Source organism: Triticum aestivum, chromosome 1D, assembly GCF_018294505.1.
Source record: "Triticum aestivum cultivar Chinese Spring chromosome 1D, IWGSC CS RefSeq v2.1, whole genome shotgun sequence".
Lineage (NCBI taxonomy): Eukaryota > Viridiplantae > Streptophyta > Magnoliopsida > Poales > Poaceae > Triticum > Triticum aestivum.
Window position 1 is genome coordinate 123,762,925 of NC_057796.1, and position 18,296 is coordinate 123,781,220.

Genomic DNA, 18,296 nt, shown 5'->3' on the forward strand with positions numbered 1-18,296 from the left:
CACCATGCAGTATGGCGGGGACTGGGACGGCTCCAACGTCCATATGGACCACATCGAGTTCCTCCGCAAGATGCGGCGGTTGCCCGGCGCGGACCAGGTGCGGGTCCGTCTCGCGCCTGCGAAGGAGATCACGCCAGAGCCGGAGGAAGGCGAGCGGGTAGTCTTCCGCTCGCATTTCCTGCGCGGCATCGGCTTGTCGGCGAGCGCTTTCTTCCGCTCCTTCCTTGACTTCTATCAACTCCAGCCGCACCACCTCGCCCCGAACACGGTGGTGCTGCTGTCCGCCTTCGTCACCTTGTGCGAAGGCTTCCTTGGCGTTCTCCCCACCCTCGAGCTCTGGGGGGAGTTCTTCCAATCTAAGCTGGGCACCCGCATGCAGGGCGTGCCGGCCCAGAGCGGCGCCTTCATCGTGATGCGGAGGCCGGCGGCCGACAACCCCTTCCCCGTCATCACGTTAATCCAGTCGGTGAAGCGCTGGCAGAAGTCATATTTCTACGTGAAGAACGTCGCCCCACAAGGCGACTACGTCAACTTGCTGGCTTACGTAGCCGGCCCACCGGCTGGGAGGCGGCCCCAATGGTCCTATCAGGCCGTGATGCTGACGCCGGCTGGAGCCGCGGCCGTCGCCCGACTGCGGGTGATGATCCAGTCGGAGGGCCTGACTGGGTCCGACTTGCTGGCCGCGTTCGTTGTGCGCCGGGTGCTTCCGCTTCAGAGCCGCCCTCACCTGATCTGTCAGATGAGCGGCCAGCTCGATCCGAGTCGGATGTGCACCAAGGACATGCCGCACGACGAGGTGGCCCACATGGTGAATTACCTTGCGAACTGCAAGCTCTCCGCAGAGTGGCGGTTTGGCAAGGAGCCATATTCCCGTGCACATCCTCCGCCCACGGTATGTTCTCTTTTTCCTTTTCTTTTCTTAGTTTTGTCGCCGAATTCCTTCTGGCCGTCTTTGACCAGTCCGCACGCCTTGGCAGAGCCCTCTCCTTCGACCTGTAGCCGGGTCGGAGGCGGAGCGTCGATTCCTCCCCGACCGGGCGGAGCATGACCTGGAGGACCACGACTTGGGGGCAGCCGCCATGGATGAAAAACACCAAGGCAGGTGGCGGCGAAGCAGGCGGCTCCGGGCTTGGAGCCAGTTTCGACGACTGGCCGGATGACGACGAGGCGGAAATCGTCCCACGCCGCCAGCCGGCGTCCGGCCACGGCGCGGGTTCCTCTGCCGCGCCGCCTGCTCGGGGCAGCGGGCAGAAGCGCCGTGCCGCGTCAGGCTTGTTCGGGAGCCGGCCGAAGAAGCCCAAGGGCGGGGCAGCGGCGACCAGACGGGATGAGGAGGCCGCGAAGGCGGCCCGCTTCCGCAAGGTGGTAAAGCAGCCACAGATGGTGTCGGCGTAAGTGTATATTCCTTTGTATATTCTTTCTTCTTTTCTTGGTGATTTCTGAATCCTTGCCCTTTCTCAAAAAATCAGGGCTCCGCTTTCGCTCGAGCGGGTTGCTGCTGCCTCCGTCGTTGGATCGCCGGGAGGATCCGGGAGCACCCGCCGCGTGGACCCCCGCGCCGAGCTTCAGGCGGCGACGGAGGAGCGGGAGGCGGAGGAGTTGAGGGCGGCTGCCGCCAAGGCGGCACAGAAGGAGGAGGCGGCGAAGGCGCGCGCCGACGCAGCGGCCAAGGCCCAAGCGGAGGCTGTGGCTGTGGCAACAGCGGAGGGGGCCTTGCTCGTCACCCCTCTGCGTGTCGTGGCGCCCGAGGTCCCGGAGCCCCCGCCAGAGGAAGCCGGCGGCGACCAGCTGGGATTGGAGAGGGAAGACGACGTCGTCGTCCTGGAGAGGGAGGCGGCACCGGCCCCGCTGACTGGGGCGGCTCAAGGCGGCCGGCCTAACGTGCCGCCTGCGCAATCGGCTGGGGGCGAGCCGGCCGCGAGGACGGACCTGGTGGTCTGGTCGCCATCGCGCCAGCGCACGGGGAAGGCCGCATCGGACCCGCAGAAAGCCGCGGGCCCCAGTTCGTCGGCCCAGGACGTGGAGGCGGCCAACGCCAGCTCGGGGTGGACGCCGGGTGGAGGGACGGCTGTGGTGAACGTGGCAGCGCAGGACGTCCGGAACCGGCTTCAGTCCCAGGCTGCGGCGCCGAGGAAATACAATGACGAGTTCCTTGCTACGCGGGCGGCCATTCGGGTTAGTCTTCCTATTTTTGCTTTATTTGATCTTGGTTTCTTCCGTGGGGGCGCATCAGCGCACCCACTGGGTGTAGTCCCCGAGTTCCGAGTCGGCTGCTGAGCAGTCGGCTTGGAACTTCTTAGCGGGCTTTGTTTTGCTATCTTGTTCTCATTCGCTCCTCTGCCTGGCTTTGCAGGACTACCACAACCTCCGCGCGGCTGCCTTCAACTCCCAGGCTCGGGAGCTCACCCAGAAGAATGCTAACCTATCTGAGAGCCAGGGTAAGTGCTTCGTCTTTTATCTTACGTGGGGGCGCGTCAGCGCACCCACTAGGTGTAGTCCCCGAGATTCGGGCCGACTGCTGAGCAGTCGGGTCGGATCTTCCTTGACGACTTCTTACTTATTGCTTCTTTCTTTTCTGCCATGCCTGCAGCAGCCAACGCCAATCTGAGGGAGCAGCTGGGCGGGGCTCAGGCCGCCCTCCGTGTTAAGGAGGCCGAGTTTGATGCCTTGGCACAGGAGCGTGACCGCCTGGCCAAGAGGTTGGCCGACCAGGAGAAGAGCCACAAGGCGGCCCTGAAGGCGGTGCAGGACAACGAGGCCGCCCTCCAAGCCGAGTATGAGACAGAGGCGGCCAGCTGGGCCGAAGCGAAGCAGACGCTGATCAACGGCTATGGCCAGATTGAAGACTTGGTTGACGGTAGGCCGCCTTGTTCTTCGTCCTTGCTTGCCGCTTGCCGTTTGGCTCATTTTCTGACTTGGTGTTTTTCTCTTCTTTCTCTTTCTTTCTTGCACAGAGTACTTCCCTGGCTACTCTACCGCCGCGAACCAGGTCGTCGAGGCCCACCGCGAGGCACGAAGGCAGGCTGGCGCCGAGATCGCGCCGAACGCTCGCCGGTCGCTGGAGGAGCAGCTCTTGGCGATTCAGGCCCGCCTCCAGCCGGCTCATCGCATGCTCCGCCAGCTTCAGCGTGTTGGGGCACAGGTGTTGGCCGCTCTCTGGCCTGGTGAGGTGATTCCCCGCACCCCCAGTCGGACTGCCAACTGGCTGGAGGTGGCGGTCGGCCGCTTCGAGGCCTGGAAGGCTTCTGTGGCTCGTTCCGGCGCCAGGCGGGCGCTGGAGTTTGCCAAGGCCTGGTATCCCGAGCTGAGTCTGGACCAGCTGGCCACCTGGCGGCAGGAGACCGACACGGAGCTGGAGCTGGCGCGGCCAGCTATCATCCAGCGAGCTTCGGCGATTGCCGACTACACCGACACCAGCGCCTTCGCTCCTGAGGTGGACGACAACGGCGTTGCCCAGCCGGAGGAGTGGTTTGGGCTGAACCCGACAGACGGCGAGGACTCAGCGGAGGAGATCGACTCCAGCGACGAGGGCGAGGAGGAGGAGGAGGAGGAGGGTGAAGACGCCGCGCCACATGGTGGAGCGGCCGGTCAGCCTCAGCTTGACCGTGCCTCCAGCAACAAGGCACGCGCGGGTGCACCGCCTGCAGCCGGCGATGATCAAGCCGAGACCTGCCAGCCGGCCACTCCTCCAGCCGGCGGCGCCGTCTCCACCGACCAGCCCGGCTCCCCTGCTGCGCCCTTAGTCTAGTCTGCTGCCTCTACTTTCCCGTTTCACCATTCTTGGAACAGTATTTTGTTAAGTTTGCACAATTCCACCCACTGGGGGTGTATTCGAACTATATTGACTGCCAGCCTGTTGGGGGCCTTATGTGTAAATATAATTATGCATGCGTTTGGCTTTCCCTTGTTCTTTGCTTTTCATCCTTCGGCTGTTTCCTTTGCCGCCCTCCCTTGGTTGCCGCCTTCCCAGCCGGACAACTGCTCTGCAATCTGTCGCTGGGGAAGTGCTTGGGAGGGCAAGTACTCTAGCTTTGTTGGATTATAGCGAAGTGATTGGGAGGCCGGCTAGCCGGCTGTTTTGACAGCCGATAGGCGTGGTTGGAGGCCGTCTTTGCGTTATATAAGTTCGTTGGTCCTTAGCCGTTTTTCGTGTGGGCATCCTTTCTACCTTTGGCTCTTGCCAGTCGGACAGTCGGTTCTTCGAGCTGCGACTTTCAACAAGAGAGGGCTCGGGTGCGGGACACTACTTGTCTGACTTCAGGTAGAACTTTTAATATAACTTAAGGCAACCAGTCCCCGGGCCGACTAGTCGAACCCGGTGCCGGACAAAAATCAAATGTAATAATACATTCATGAGTATGACACCCGTCATTCATAGATAAAGGAGGGCAGTTCCCGAGTGTGCCTCGGGGGGCCCGTTTGTCTCATATTTAATAAAAACGGTAGCGTGATACATACTGCTTTCAACTGTAAAATCTTCTCAGGAGGTTTGCGTTCCATGGTCGCTCCGACTCCTTGCCGGAATCATCCCTCTTGCGTGCTCTTGGTTTTTGTGCGTCGATCAAGTAGTAGGAGTCGTTGCCTAGTGCCTTGCTGATGACGAAAGGGCCTTCCCAAGGGGCCGAGAGCTTGTGCTGGCCGGCTGTTCGCTGGATCAGCCGAAGCACAAGGTCGCCCTCTTGGAAGGATCTTGGCTTGACCTTCCGGTTATGGTAACGGCGCAAACCCTGCTGGTAGATGGCGGACCGGCTGAGTGCTAATAGCCGGCCTTCTTCCAGCAGGTCGACGCCGTCCTCTCGCGCTTCCTTGGCCTCCGCCTCTGTGTACATGGTGACCCGAGGCGAGTTAAACTCGCTGTCAGTCGGGATGACAACCTCGGCACCATATACAAGGAAGAACGGAGTGAAGCCGGTTGACTTGTTTGGGGTAGTACGCAGACTCCAGAGGACAGCCGGCAGCTCGTCGAGCCAGCAGCCGGCCGAGCGCTCCAGTGGTATGACCAGGCGGGGCTTGATGCCAGAGAGGATGAGGCCGTTTGCTCGCTCGACCTGGCCGTTTGACTGTGGGTGGGCAACGGACGCTAAGTCCAGTCGGATGCCTTGTGTCGCGCAGAAATGGGCCAGTGCTCCTTTGGCAAAGTTTGTGTCGTTGTCGGTGATGATGCTGTGCGGCACGCCATACCGAGTAGTGATGTCGGCAATAAATGTCACGGCAGTCGGCCCGTTCAGCTTCTTGATTGGCTTCGCTTCGATCCACTTGGTAAATTTGTCCACGGCGACAAGCAGATGTGTCAAGCCGCCGCAGGCTGTCTTGAATGGGCCCACCATGTCCAGCCCCCAGACGGCAAAGGGCCAGGTGAGGGGGATGGTCTTGAGTGCGGAAGCCGGCAGATGTTGTTTGGAACTGAAGACTTGGCATCCTTTGCATCATTTGACTATCTCTTTGGCATCTTCCAAAGCAGTCGGCCAGAAGAAACCGTGACGGAAGGCTTTGGCCACAAGTGATCTTGAGGCTGCGTGGTGGCCGCATTCGCCTTGGTGGATATCCTTGAGGATTGCTACACCCCTTTCTGGCTCGACGCAGCGCTGGAAGACCCCAATGACGCTGCGCTTGACAAGTTCTCTATTTATTATTGCATATGCTCCGGCTCGGCGTTGCACTAGTCTTGCCGAGATCTCATCAGTCGGTAGCTCTCTGTTGACTAGGAAGTTGAGGATGGGCTCGGCCCATGATGGAGCTATGACTTCTTCTACTATTAGTACGGCCACTGTGACTCGGGTGGGTGGGTTGGGTGGTGGAGGGTTGGAGTCGGCCACCGCTTCTTGTGTCGCTGCAATCCCCGGGCCAACTGTTGCAGTCTCCGGGCCGGGTTCTGAAGTCCCCGAGCCGGGTGCGACTACGGCAGTCCCCGGGCCGCTTGTCGAAGTCCCCGAGCCACCTGCTGGGTTCCTCCAGTCGGATCCGGCTGCATTGGGGGCGGGTGGTACGAAGATAGAGTCTGATTCTGGAGACGGCTTGATAGATGGTTTGAGGAGGCGCTGGAGAGAGACACCGGTTGGTATTGCCTGTCGGGTGGAGCCGATCCGTGCCAGGGCATCTGCTTGGTCGTTGTCGGCCCGTGGCATGTGAAGGAACTCGCACCCTTCGAAGTACCCACTGATCTGCTGGACGAGGAATCGATAGCTCGCCATGTTTGCATCCTTGGCGTCCCAGTCGCCAGATGACTGCTGGACCACCAAGTCTGAGTCGCCATAACACAGGATCCGGCGTATGCCGAGCTCTTTGGCTAGCCGGAGCCCGTGTATGAGCGCCTCGTATTCAGCCACGTTGTTGGAGGCGGCAAAGTGGATTTGCAGCGTGTATCTGAGCTTGTCGCCTTTGGGAGAGGTGAGGACGATGCCGGCTCCTAAGCCGGTGCGCATCTTGGACCCATCGAAGTGCATCCGCCAATGAGTAGAGTCTGGAGCCGGTGGTAGGTACTGGGTCTCGGCCCAGTCGACGAGGAAGTCGGCCAATGCTTGGGACTTGATGGCGGTGCGGGGCTGGTAGAAGATTGTGTAAGGTGCAAGCGCAATGGCCCATTTAGCCACCCGGTCGGATGCATTCCGGCTGCCTATGATCTCGGCAAGCGGGGCGGTGCATACGACCGTGATGGGATGCTCTTGAAAGTAGGGCTTCAGCTTCTTGGCGGCGAAGTACACTCCATAGCACATCTTCTGGTAGTGTGGGTAGTTTTGCTTTGAGCTGGATAGTACTTCGCTTAGATAATATACCGACCTCTGGACTAGCTGGGCTCGGCCTTCTTCTGGGTGCTGGACCACGATGACTGTACTGACCACTCGGCTAGTTGCGGCAATGTAGAGGAGCATGGGCTCCTTCTCAGTCGGCGCCGCCAGGACAGGTGGAGTGGTCAGCATCTTCTTCAACTCATGGAAGGCTTGGTCTGCTTGGTCATTCCACTCGAAATGAGTGCATTTCTTCATGAGTCGGTACAGGGGGAGAGCCTTCTCTCCTTGCCGACTGATAAAGCGGTTTAGGGAGGCCAGGAACCCGGTGAACATCTGTACGTCTCGCAACTTGGTGGGAATCTCCATTCTCTCAATGGCCTTGATCTTCACAGGGTTGCACTCAATGCCGCGTTCGGAGACCAGAAAGCCTAGAAGCTGGCCGGCTGGTACTCCGAACACGCATTTCTCGGGGTTGAGCTTGATCTGGAATCGGCGCAAGTTGGAAAATGTTTCTTTGAGGTCTTCCAGCAGGGTGCCATGCTTTTCTGTCTTCACCACAATATCGTCTACGTAGACGTGGGCATTTCTGCCGAGTTGCTTGAGGAGGCATTTCTGCATGCAATGCTGAAAAGTGGCACCGGCATTCCTCAAGCCGAATGTCATGGTCAGGTAACAGAAAGCTCCGAATGGTGTGATGAAGGCGGTCTTCAGGCGGTCTGCTGGGTCCAACTTAATCTGGTGGTATCCTGAGTAGGCATCCAAGAAACTCAAAAGCTCGCATCCGGCTGTGGAGTCTATTACTTGATCAATCCATGGCAGAGCAAACGGATCTTTGGGGCAGGCCTTGTTGAGGCTAGTGTAGTCTATACACATACGCCATTTGTTGTTCTTCTTCAACACCAAGACTGGGTTGGCAAGCCTCTCTAGGAAAAACACTTCCATAATAAAGCCGGCAGCAAGGAGCCTGGCTATCTCTTCTCCTACGATTCTTCTCTTCTCTTCGGACAGTCAGCGGAGAGGCTGCTTGACCGGCTTTGCGTCCACTCGGACGTGTAACTTGTGCTCGGCGAAATCCTTCGGAACACCCGGCATGTCCTTTGGGGACCATGCAAAGATGTCTCGATTCTCACGGAGGAAGTCGACGAGCTCGCCTTCCTATTTACTGTCCAGGTTTGCACCAATAACTGCAAACCTCTCCGGGTTCTCCGGGTCCAGAGGTATTTTCTTCATCTCCTTGGCCGGCTGGAAGGAGCCCTGCGCATCATATTCCTTGGGGTTGGGGGATAAAGCCGGCTGTTTGCCGGCCATGACCAGAACTCGCTCCAGCATCTTCTTCTCCTCTGCCACTACGAGGGACTCGGCCAGCCGACTGATGGCTGCAGCGCACTCGATGGATTTTTTGTAGTCACCGGCTACAGTGATGATCCCCTTCGAGCTCGGCATCTTCATCTTCAGGTAGGCGTAGTGGGGCACAGCCATGAACTTGGCCAGAGCAGGTCGGCCAAGCAAGGCGTGGTAAGGGCTTTCCAGATCCACTACCTCGAACCAGATTGCTTCTCGGCGAAAGTGATCCTTGTCACCGAAGAGAACATCCATCTTGATCTTGCCGATCGGGGAACAGGACAGGCTGGGTACGATGCCATGGAAAACGGTCCGGCTTGGCATGAGCTGCTTCGCCTTGCGGTTCAACTTCTCCATGGTGTCGCGGTACAGTATGTTGATACTGCTTCCGCCATCAATCAGAACGCGGGAGAATCGGGCAGCCCGCCTCTCTGTTGCGAGGGTGACATCCAACACCAATGCGTAGGAGCCAGGGGACGGCATCACCTCTGGGTGATCGGCCCGGCTCCAATTGATAGGCCTTTCGGACCAATGCATGATCGGGGCTGCGGGAGGCGACTGCGTTGACCTCTTGGTGCTGTCGGTGCCGGCTGCGCTTGTCTTCAACCTGGCTCGTGAAGACGACGTTGGCGGCGTGCTCATCAGGGAACTCATCTTGAATGGCTCCGACTGCTGGTCGAGCAGCCGGCTGCTGGGGGGCTGGAGGAGGCGGGCCGGGAGGCGGAGGCGGCACCAGCCCCTCGCCCTTGGAGATCCGGATGAGCCAGTGGCACTTTCGGGTCATGTGGTTGGATGGCTTCGCGCCACTGTGGAACTTGCAGGGGGCATCGAGAGTCTGCTCGTAGGAGAAGGCCGGCTGCCAAGCCGGCCTACCGCTCTTCTTCTTGGGAGCGGGCCGCTCTTCGGGCTGCTCGTCTTCGATTGTGGCCACCTGCCGACTGGTGGAAGGCGGCATAGGGGCCTTGCGCTTGTGGTCGTTCTGGTAGGGGCGCCGATTGGAGTCGCCAGCCGGCGTCTTAGGAGCCGGAGCGAGCACCTTCCCAGAGGCGTCCACTCGGAGCTCGGTCTTCATCGAGGAGTCGGCTGTGGCGTACTTGTCTGCAATGACCAGCAGCTCGTCGAGGGTAGCCGGCTCATCGCAGAGGAGTCGGTGCTTGAGGAGGGTGCCCTCTCGGCACCCGGCGGTGAAGTATTCGATGGCCTGCACCTCGTGCACCCCCTCGCAGGAGTTGCGGAGCTCGGCCCAGCGCGTGAGGTAGTCGCGGGTTGATTCGCTGGGCCCTTGGACGCATAAGGAGAGCTGGCGGGGCTTGGGAGGCCGCTTGTACGTGCTGGTGAAGTTGCGGACGAAGACTTCCGTGAAGTCCAGCCAGCTGTTGACGCTATAGGGCTTGAGGCTGTTGAGCCAGGTGCGTGCCGTGCCTTGCAGCATGAGAGGGACGTACTTCACTGCTACGCGCCTGTTGCCGTTCGCTATACTGACGGCGGTAGAGTAGTCGATGAGCCAATCTTCCGGCTTCACAGAGCCGTTGTACTTGGGCGTGTCTCTGGGGAGTGAGAACCCTTTGGGGAAGGGCTCATCGCGGATGCGGGGGCCAAAGCATGGCGGGCCGACATCGTATTCTTCTTCTAGCGCCAGGGATCGAGCTAGGCGGTCGATCCGGTGGCGGGCGTCGTTCTCGCCGACTCCCTCGCGGCGGCCTAGTCGGCCACTGAGAGTCGGATGCGTGATAGGCGGCAGGGTGGGACATCTCTCTCCACGAGGCGGGGGAGGAGGCGGATTGCCCTGGCGCTCCACCGCTCAAGGGCGGCCTTCCGCGTCGCGCTCGATGGTGATTCGAGTCCGGCTGCGGCTAGCAGCCGGCTCCTTGTCCTTCCTTGCGCGGGCGCCGCTCGCAGTTGGCGACCGGGATGTCGCGGCGTGCTCTCGGCGCGGGGGAGGACTCTCAGCGTGGGCGCCGGCTTCATGCCGTTCTGCGGCCGCATCGATCAGCTGCTGGATGCGCCTTGTCATGTAGGGGAGCTCATCAGCCCCCAGCCCATTCAGCTCTTCTGCTGCCGGCTGAGCAGCTCGCAGATTTTCGAGCGGTGTGGCGTAAACGGGGCGGTCCGCCCCCAGCATGCAGGCGATGGCCGCGCCGTGCTTCTTGACGAGGCCGACTCGGCTCGGCCCACCGTGAGGCGGCGTACCAAAAGCGCCGCGGTCGACTTCGCGCTGGTGGGCCTCAGTGAGGCGTCTCATGGAGGCTATCTTCTTGCCCTCCGCGATGAGGGCGAGACGACGTGCCTCCAGGGTCTCGGCGTCGGCATCGGCCGGGATGGGGACGGACAAGTCATGCATCGCCGCCTGTAGGGCGTCGTGGGCGCTCTCGCCCGAGTCGGCGACGTGGCTGATGACCAGCACCTCAGTGACAGCGCTGCTGCCGCTGTCAGCTCGAGGGAGAGGGTCGTCGAAGACTACCATGTCGGAGGGGTAGGCGTCGAACGATGCCGTGTCGGAGTCGACAAGCATCGGGTCGGTGGAGCCGACCGACTCCAAGTCTATAGCAAGCTCGCTGGAGACGTGAAGCTGGTCGAGGAGGCTGACGAGGCGGCTCTCGGGGTAGTCCGTGCCTGCGTCGGACGCGGGCTCGTCGGAGATGCGAGTCTCGCCAAGAAGATCGGCGAGGCAGCTTGCCGCGCAGGCGTCGTCGACGCCTTGCAGCGCGTCGGGGCAAGCGCCATCGGGCGTAGCAGGCTGGTTGCGCTCGCGGGGGAGAAAAAGGGTTCCCGTCCAGAACAGGTCTCCGGACGACGGTGCACCTGGCCCCACGGTGGGCGCCAAATGTCGGGTGGTAGGTGCGACATATGCCAACGGGTGGCTTATCATTGTGGGAGCCAATAAAACATCGCCGGTGCCTGGAAACGGGATGAGGCGAAGACATGCACGCCGGCGGATCTTACCCAGGTTCGGGGCTCTCCGTGGAGATAACACCCCTAGTCCTGCTCTGGGGGGTCTCCGCATGATCACTAGATCAATACAAGTTGCTACAAGCGCTCCTTGAGCTGTTTGGATAGAGGAAGAGGAAGGGCGAGGCTAGCTCTCCTTTTCTCTCTAGGTGGTGTGTGGAATTCTATTAGATCAACCCTTTGCATGGGTGCCATGGGGGGTTTATATAGGCCTAACCCCCAGGGGTACAATGGTAATCCGGCTGGGCGCGGGTCCCCGCCGTCAGTGTCTAGGCTCGCCGGCTTCTCCGCCGGTCATTGGGGCCCGCCGGCTGCCGGCCTCTTGGCCGGCAGGCCGGCCCCACCGCTTGGGGGCTTTGTCGACGGCTGGTTACTATTGCCTCGCCTCTGATGACGAGGGCTTCGTCGAGGTAAGCGTGGCTACAGTGTCACCGCCTTGCGAGCTCTCACTGTAGCCTTACCTCGTCTTGTCCCCTTAATGAGGCGCATGCTTCGAGGGAGGGAGGTAGCCGGCTATTGGAAGCCGGCCACACCCCTGGCCGACTAGGGGAGGCCAGGCCGCCTTCGGATGTCTCTCTGGCGAAGGGGCCCGCCGCCCACGGGCCATACTGGCGTGTGTCGTGGGTGACATCGAGGCCAACGTGGCTACAGTGCCACGCCGGACGGGGGATGGCTGGCCCGTACGGCGCCCTGTGGCCATGCCTGTTCCGGAATTCGGGGGTAGTGGGCTGTACGGCGGCCACACCCCATCCTATCGCTGCCATGTGGGTACAGTCTTGGTGGGTGCAGTCTTGGCCGGCTTCTAGGAGCTGTCTCTCCTCGCGGCCGGCTCCTGGGAGCCGGCTTTCTTTATGGCCGGCTTCCGGGAGTCGGACCTCTCAGGGCCGGCTCCCTGGAGTCGGCTGTCTCATATCTTTCTTGGAGAAGGTTTCTGAGGCTGGGTCGCCCTCTGGGAGTCGGCCCTCGGCCGGGGGAAGGCGATCCTACGCTTTGTATGCTTGAAGGCTCGAATGGCCTGGTAATTTTTCGAAGAGCCAAGGGGAGTCGGTTAGGCTACCGGTGGCCATTTACTCCGACACGTTCTGTCTGTTTGTACCAAATGGCCGGATTGCCTGGTTCTCCAAAATGTTTTCCTATTAACTTAGGTCACATAGTATGGAACACTCCCCAACCAATGGTGGTGGAGGTAGAAGCCGATGGCCGATTAAGACAACATTTGCAGTACGGATGGAGAATGTTTGATGTAAAGTACTTGGATACATAGAATCAAACACCCTGTGCCTAATCAAGATTATCTATTATGGTATCCAGGGAGCAGTCTTGTCGGCGTGGAAGCACGATCACCTATGGGGCAGGGGTGCCCCTTTGTGGTTCGACATGGGGATGGCCGCGTTGCACAAAGAGCAGAAGCAATAGGGAATGACACAACGATGGACAACTCGCTTTTTACCCAGGTTCGGGCCGCTTTGCAGCGTAAAAGCCAACTCCTCTGGTGGATTGATTTGGAGGTGGACGAAGGCTCGACGCACTCTTGCCCATCAAGGGTGCCTCGGGGAGAGCAATGTGAGCTTACAGGCGCAGGGGGTCGAAGTGTTCGAACCCTTTGCTAGGTTGCCTTGGGGCTCCTTTTATGGGTTAAAGGGTGACCACAGTGGCAAAACAGTCATTTGGGTGTGATTAGATAGCTAACAGTGCTATCATACCTAACTCTGGCAGTTAGGACAAGTTCATTAAATGCACTGCTAGGTGTTGTGTCGAGGGCGAATCCCGGCAAGCCTGTTGCGCCGCTTATCCGCCTCTTCTCATCAGCTTGATGCGTCTCCTGGACGGGTGTCAATAAAGCTAATCTCTTCTCTTTGATGCTGCCATGTGCCTGATAGGATCCACCTGGTTCTTTAGCACCTTGACACCGCATTGATGAGTGACTTGGGTGCGGTGTGGTGGAGCGGTGTGATGTCACTTGAACTACGTCGGTATTTCCCCAAAGAGGAAGGGATGATGCAGCACATCTACGGTAGGTATTTCCCTCAGTTATGAAAGCAAGGTATCAATTCAGTAGGAGAACCAAGCAACACTATGTAAACGGTACCTGCACACAAGGAACAAATACTTGCAACCCGATGCTTATGAGGGGTTGTCAATCCCTCTTACGGGTAACGGCATAGGAAAATGTCAAGTTGACGGGATAAAATTTGTGATAGATTGGATAAATAGATCTTGAATAAACGCAAAATAAAAGATGCAAATAGAAAGTGCAGAAAAGTATTTTTGAGTTTTTGGAATAATAGATCTGAAAATAAAAGCAAATAAAAATATATCACAAAGCCAAATAATAGATCGGAACGCAAATATGATAAAAGAATAGAATAGACCCAAGGGCCGTAGATTTCACTAGTTGCTTCTCTCAAGAAATAGCACACGATGGGTAAAAAAATTACTGTTGGGCAATTGATAGAACCTCAAATAATTATGACGATATCCAGGCAATGATCAATATATAGGTATCTCGTCCAAGATTAGTAGACCGACTCCTGCCTGCATCTACTACTATTACTCCACACATCGACCGCTATCCAGCATGCATCTAGTGTATTAAGTTCATGGAGAAATGTAGTAATGCACTAAGAACGATGACATGATGTAGACGAGATCTATTCATGTAGGAATAACCCCCATCTTGTTATCCTTAATAGCATCGATACATGCGTGTCTTGCTGCCCCTTCTGTTACTGGGAAAGAACACCGCACGATCGAACCCATCACAAAGCACCTCTTCCCATGTCAAGAAAAATCGATCTAGTTGGCCTAGCTACACCAAAGATTCGAAGAAGAAGTACGAGGCTATAAATAATCATGCATATAAGAAAAACGAGGCTATAAATAATCATGCATATAACAGATCAAAAGAAGACTCAAATAATATTCATGGATATAGATTTGATCATAAACTCAAAGTTCATCGGATCCCAACAAATACACCACAAAAAGAGTTACATCAAATAGATCTCCAAGAGACCATTGTATTGATAATCAAAAGAGAGAGACGAAGCCATCTAGCTATTGCCTACAAACCCGTAGGTCTACAATGAACTACTCACGCATCATTAGAGAGGTGCCAATGAGGATGATGAACCCCTCCGTGATGGTGTCTAGATTGGATCTCGTGGTTCTGGAACTTGCGGCTGGAATTGTGTTTTGTCGACTCCCCTAGGGTTTCTATAATATTTGGGTATTTATAGGGCGAAGAGGTGGTGCGGGAGGTCACCGAGGTGGGCACAACCCACCAGGGGGCGCCTGGGCCCCTAGGTGCGCCCATGTGGGTTGTGCCCCCCTCGAGGCACCTGAATGGTGCTTCTTTGTCCCCTGTTTTTCCTTCTGGTCCATAAAATTCTCCAAAAAGTTTTGCTGCGTTTGGACTCCGTTTGGTACTGATATTTTGCGTTGTAAAAAACAAGCAAAAAACAGCAACTGGCACTGGGCACTATGTCAATAGGTTAGTCCATAAAAATGATATAAAGTTGCTATAAAATGATTGTAAAATATCCAAGAATGATAATATAACAGCAAGGAACAATAAAAAATTATAGATACGTTGGAAACATATCAGCATCCCCAAGCATAATTCCTGCTCGTCCTCGAGTAGGTAAATGATAAAAACAAAATGTTTGATGTGGAATGCTGCCTAACATGTTGATCACATACTCTTTTCTTTTGTAGCATGGACATTTGGACTTTTATATGGTTCAAAGCAATATTCTAGTTTTGAGATAAATATTTCAATACTCAAGCATATCAACAAGCAACCATGTCTTTCAAAATATCAACGCTAAAGAAAGTTATCCCCAGCCCATCATGCTCAATCATTGATTAGCTACATCCAATGCTCAAGTATGATCATAGTGCTCCCTAGTTGTTGCTTTATAAGAGAAGATGGAGACTCAAGTGAAAATAAAAATTGCATAAAGTAAATAGATAGGCCCTTCGCAGAGGGAAGTAGGGATTTGTAAAGGTGCCAGAGCTCAAAGCAAAAATTGGGAGATAAAAATTTTGCGAGGCATACTTTTCCCATCATTGAAAATGACCGAGTAATTCCCAACACTTTCCATGCTAGATATATCATAGGCGGTTCCCAAATAGAAAATAAAGTTTATTCCTTTTTCCACCATTCTTTCACAATCCATGGCTAGCCGTATCCACGGGTGCCTTCCAAACCAACACTTTCCAAGGAATTTATTATTTAACAACATAAAGTAAATTTCTTTTTTATTTTGGGAGTGGGCATCCCTATTACCGTCGTACTCTTGTGCAATGACAAGTGAATAAACACTCATCTTGAGAATAACATATCTAGCATGGAAAATATTGGCCACCCCCTGCCGCTTCATGAGCGGTACGAGCAGACAAAAAGAAAATTCATTTTGAAAATTAGAGGTGGCACATACAAATTTGCTTAGAACGACACGGAAATACCGCATATAGGTAGGTTTGGTGGACTCATATGGCAAAACTGATTTTGGATGCACAAGTAGTATTTCTACTTAGTACAAGTGGAGGCTAGCAAATTGATTGAGAAGCAACCAACCAAGAAATGGAAAATCACATAAGCGAGCATTAAGCATAACTAACACCGAATAATGCACCACAAGTAGGATGTAATTTCATTGCACAACTATTGACTTTCGTGCTTGCATAGGGAATCACAAACCTTAACACCAATATTCTTACTAAAGCATAATTACTCACCAACATGACTCACATATCACTATCATCATATCTCGAAACTATTAAAATGATTCAAGTTTAATTTGTCCAATGATCTTCATGAAAGTTTTTATTATACCCCTCTTGAATATCTATCACTTTGGGACTAGCTTCACATGTTGCTTTTGATAAGCTCAAACAAATTTAAGTGAAGAACATGAGCATAAAGTTTTCTTCTCTCAAAAATGATATAAGTGAAGCATGAGAGAATTTCTTCAAGAATTTTACTGACTCTCAAGTAAATTTAAGTGAAGCATGAGATCATTTCTTCAAAAGTATTAAAGCACACCGTGCTCAAAAAGATATAAGTGAAGCACTAGAGCGATTCCGTAGCTCAAAAAATTGAAGTGAAGCATATAGAGCAATTCTAACTAATAATAGCATAATTTTGGCTCTCTCAGATAGGTGTGTCCAACAAGGATAGATGACACAAACTAAGAAGCAAAACAAGCAAAGACTCATATAATACAAGACGCTCCAAGCAAAACACATGATATGTGACGAATAAAAATATAGCTCCAAGTAAAATACCAATGGTCGTTAGAAGAAAGATGGGATGCCTTCTAGGGCATCCGCAAGCTTAGTTGCTTGTTTATATTTGGATAATAACTTGGGGTGCCATGGGGCATCCCCAAGCTTAGGCTCTTCTTACTCCTTATTCCTTCATCCATCGTGATCTCACCCAAAACTTGAAAACTTCAATCACACAAAACTCAACAAAACCTTCGTGAGATCCGTTAGTATGACAAAGCATCACCACTCTAAGTACTGTTGCAAACCCATTCATATTTTATTTTTTCATTATACCTACTATATTCCAAATTTACCATGGCTTATACCCTCCAATACAAACCATAGATTCATCAAAATAAGCACACAACGCAAAGAAAACAGAATCTGTCAAAAATAGAACAGCATGTAGTAATCTGAAAACTTCGTATACTTCTGTAACTCCAAAAATTCTAAAAAATAAGGAAAAAGTAGGAAATTTGTATATCAATCTTGTGTAAAAAATTCAGAATTTTATCGCGCTTTTGTGATTTTAAACAATTCTGTTACTGGCGCACAAAGTTTCTGTTTTTCAACAAGATCAAATCAACTATCACCCAACATGTTCCTAAAGGCTTACTTGGCACAAACACCAACTAAAACATAAAAAACACAATCATAATAGTAGCATAATTGTTTAAACACTCAAGAACAGAAAGAAAAAGGTAAAAATATAATTTATTCATTGGGTTGCCTCCCAACAAGCGCTATTGTTTTATTCCCCTAGATAGGCATAATGCATAAATTCAAGTGTTGTCATCTTTAGTTTTCGCAACTTTTGTAAGGGCTTTTTCAAACCCGGGAGGCTCTTTACGCTTCCCAAGATTTTCGGGAAAAGAGACCATCTTGAGATCTAAAATATCCAAACTCTTATTGCAAAGTGTAATCAAAGTGTTCATGCGATTGAGATTTCCACTGATATGTTTAAGATGTTCATTATATTTTTGTAACTCAACCAAATGTTTATGCAAATCACTCAACTTGTCTAAATTTGTGCCCCTTCTGGAGTAAAAGAAATCCCCTTTTTGGTTGGTGGAATTCCCAAAATCTCCTCTAGGATCTCATAAGCAGTGTTAGCATCGAGCTCAATAAAGTTCTCTTTAGCGGCAAAATACAAAAGTTGTCTATGATGCAAAGCCAATCCTATATAAAAATTTGAAGCAAAATCTTTGCATTTCCTTAGTTGCTAATGCGATAAGATTCCATTAGCCTATACCAAGCATCTTTCAAATTTTCTCCTTGTTTCCGCTTGAAGTATAAAACTTCAAAATTTGATGACAAAGGAGGAGTAGTCATGCTAGCCATACTGACAAAGTAAGCAAACAAGATCACACACAAAAAGATAGATCTAACGAAAAAAAGACAAACGAAGAAGAGGGCGAATAAAATGGCAAATTTTTGTGAAGTGGGGGAGATGAAAATGAGAGGCAAATGGCAAATATTGTAAATTGCAAGGAGATGAGATTTGTAATTAGTAACCTGATAGATGTTGATGATGTGTCCCTGGCAATGGCGCAAGAAATTCCTTTTGATGTCGCTTGAACTACGTCGGTATTTCCCCAAAGAGGAAGGGATGTTACAGCACAACTACGTAGGTATTTCCCTCAATTATGAAACAAAGGTATCAATTCAGTAGGAGAACCAAGCAACACTATGTAAACGGTACCTGCACACAAAGAACAAATACTTGCAACCCGACGCTTGTGAGGGGTTGTCAATCCCTCTTACGGGTAACGGCGTAGGAAATTGTCAAGTTGACGGGATAAAATTTGTGATAGATTGGATAAATAGATCTCAAATAAACGTGAAATAAAAGATGCAAATAAAAAGTGCAGCAAAGTATTGTTGGGTTTTTGGAATAATATATCTGAAAATAAAAGCAAATAAAAATATATCTCAAAGGCAAATAATAGATCGAAACGCAAATATGATAAAGAATAGACCCGGGGGGCGTAGATTTCACTAGTC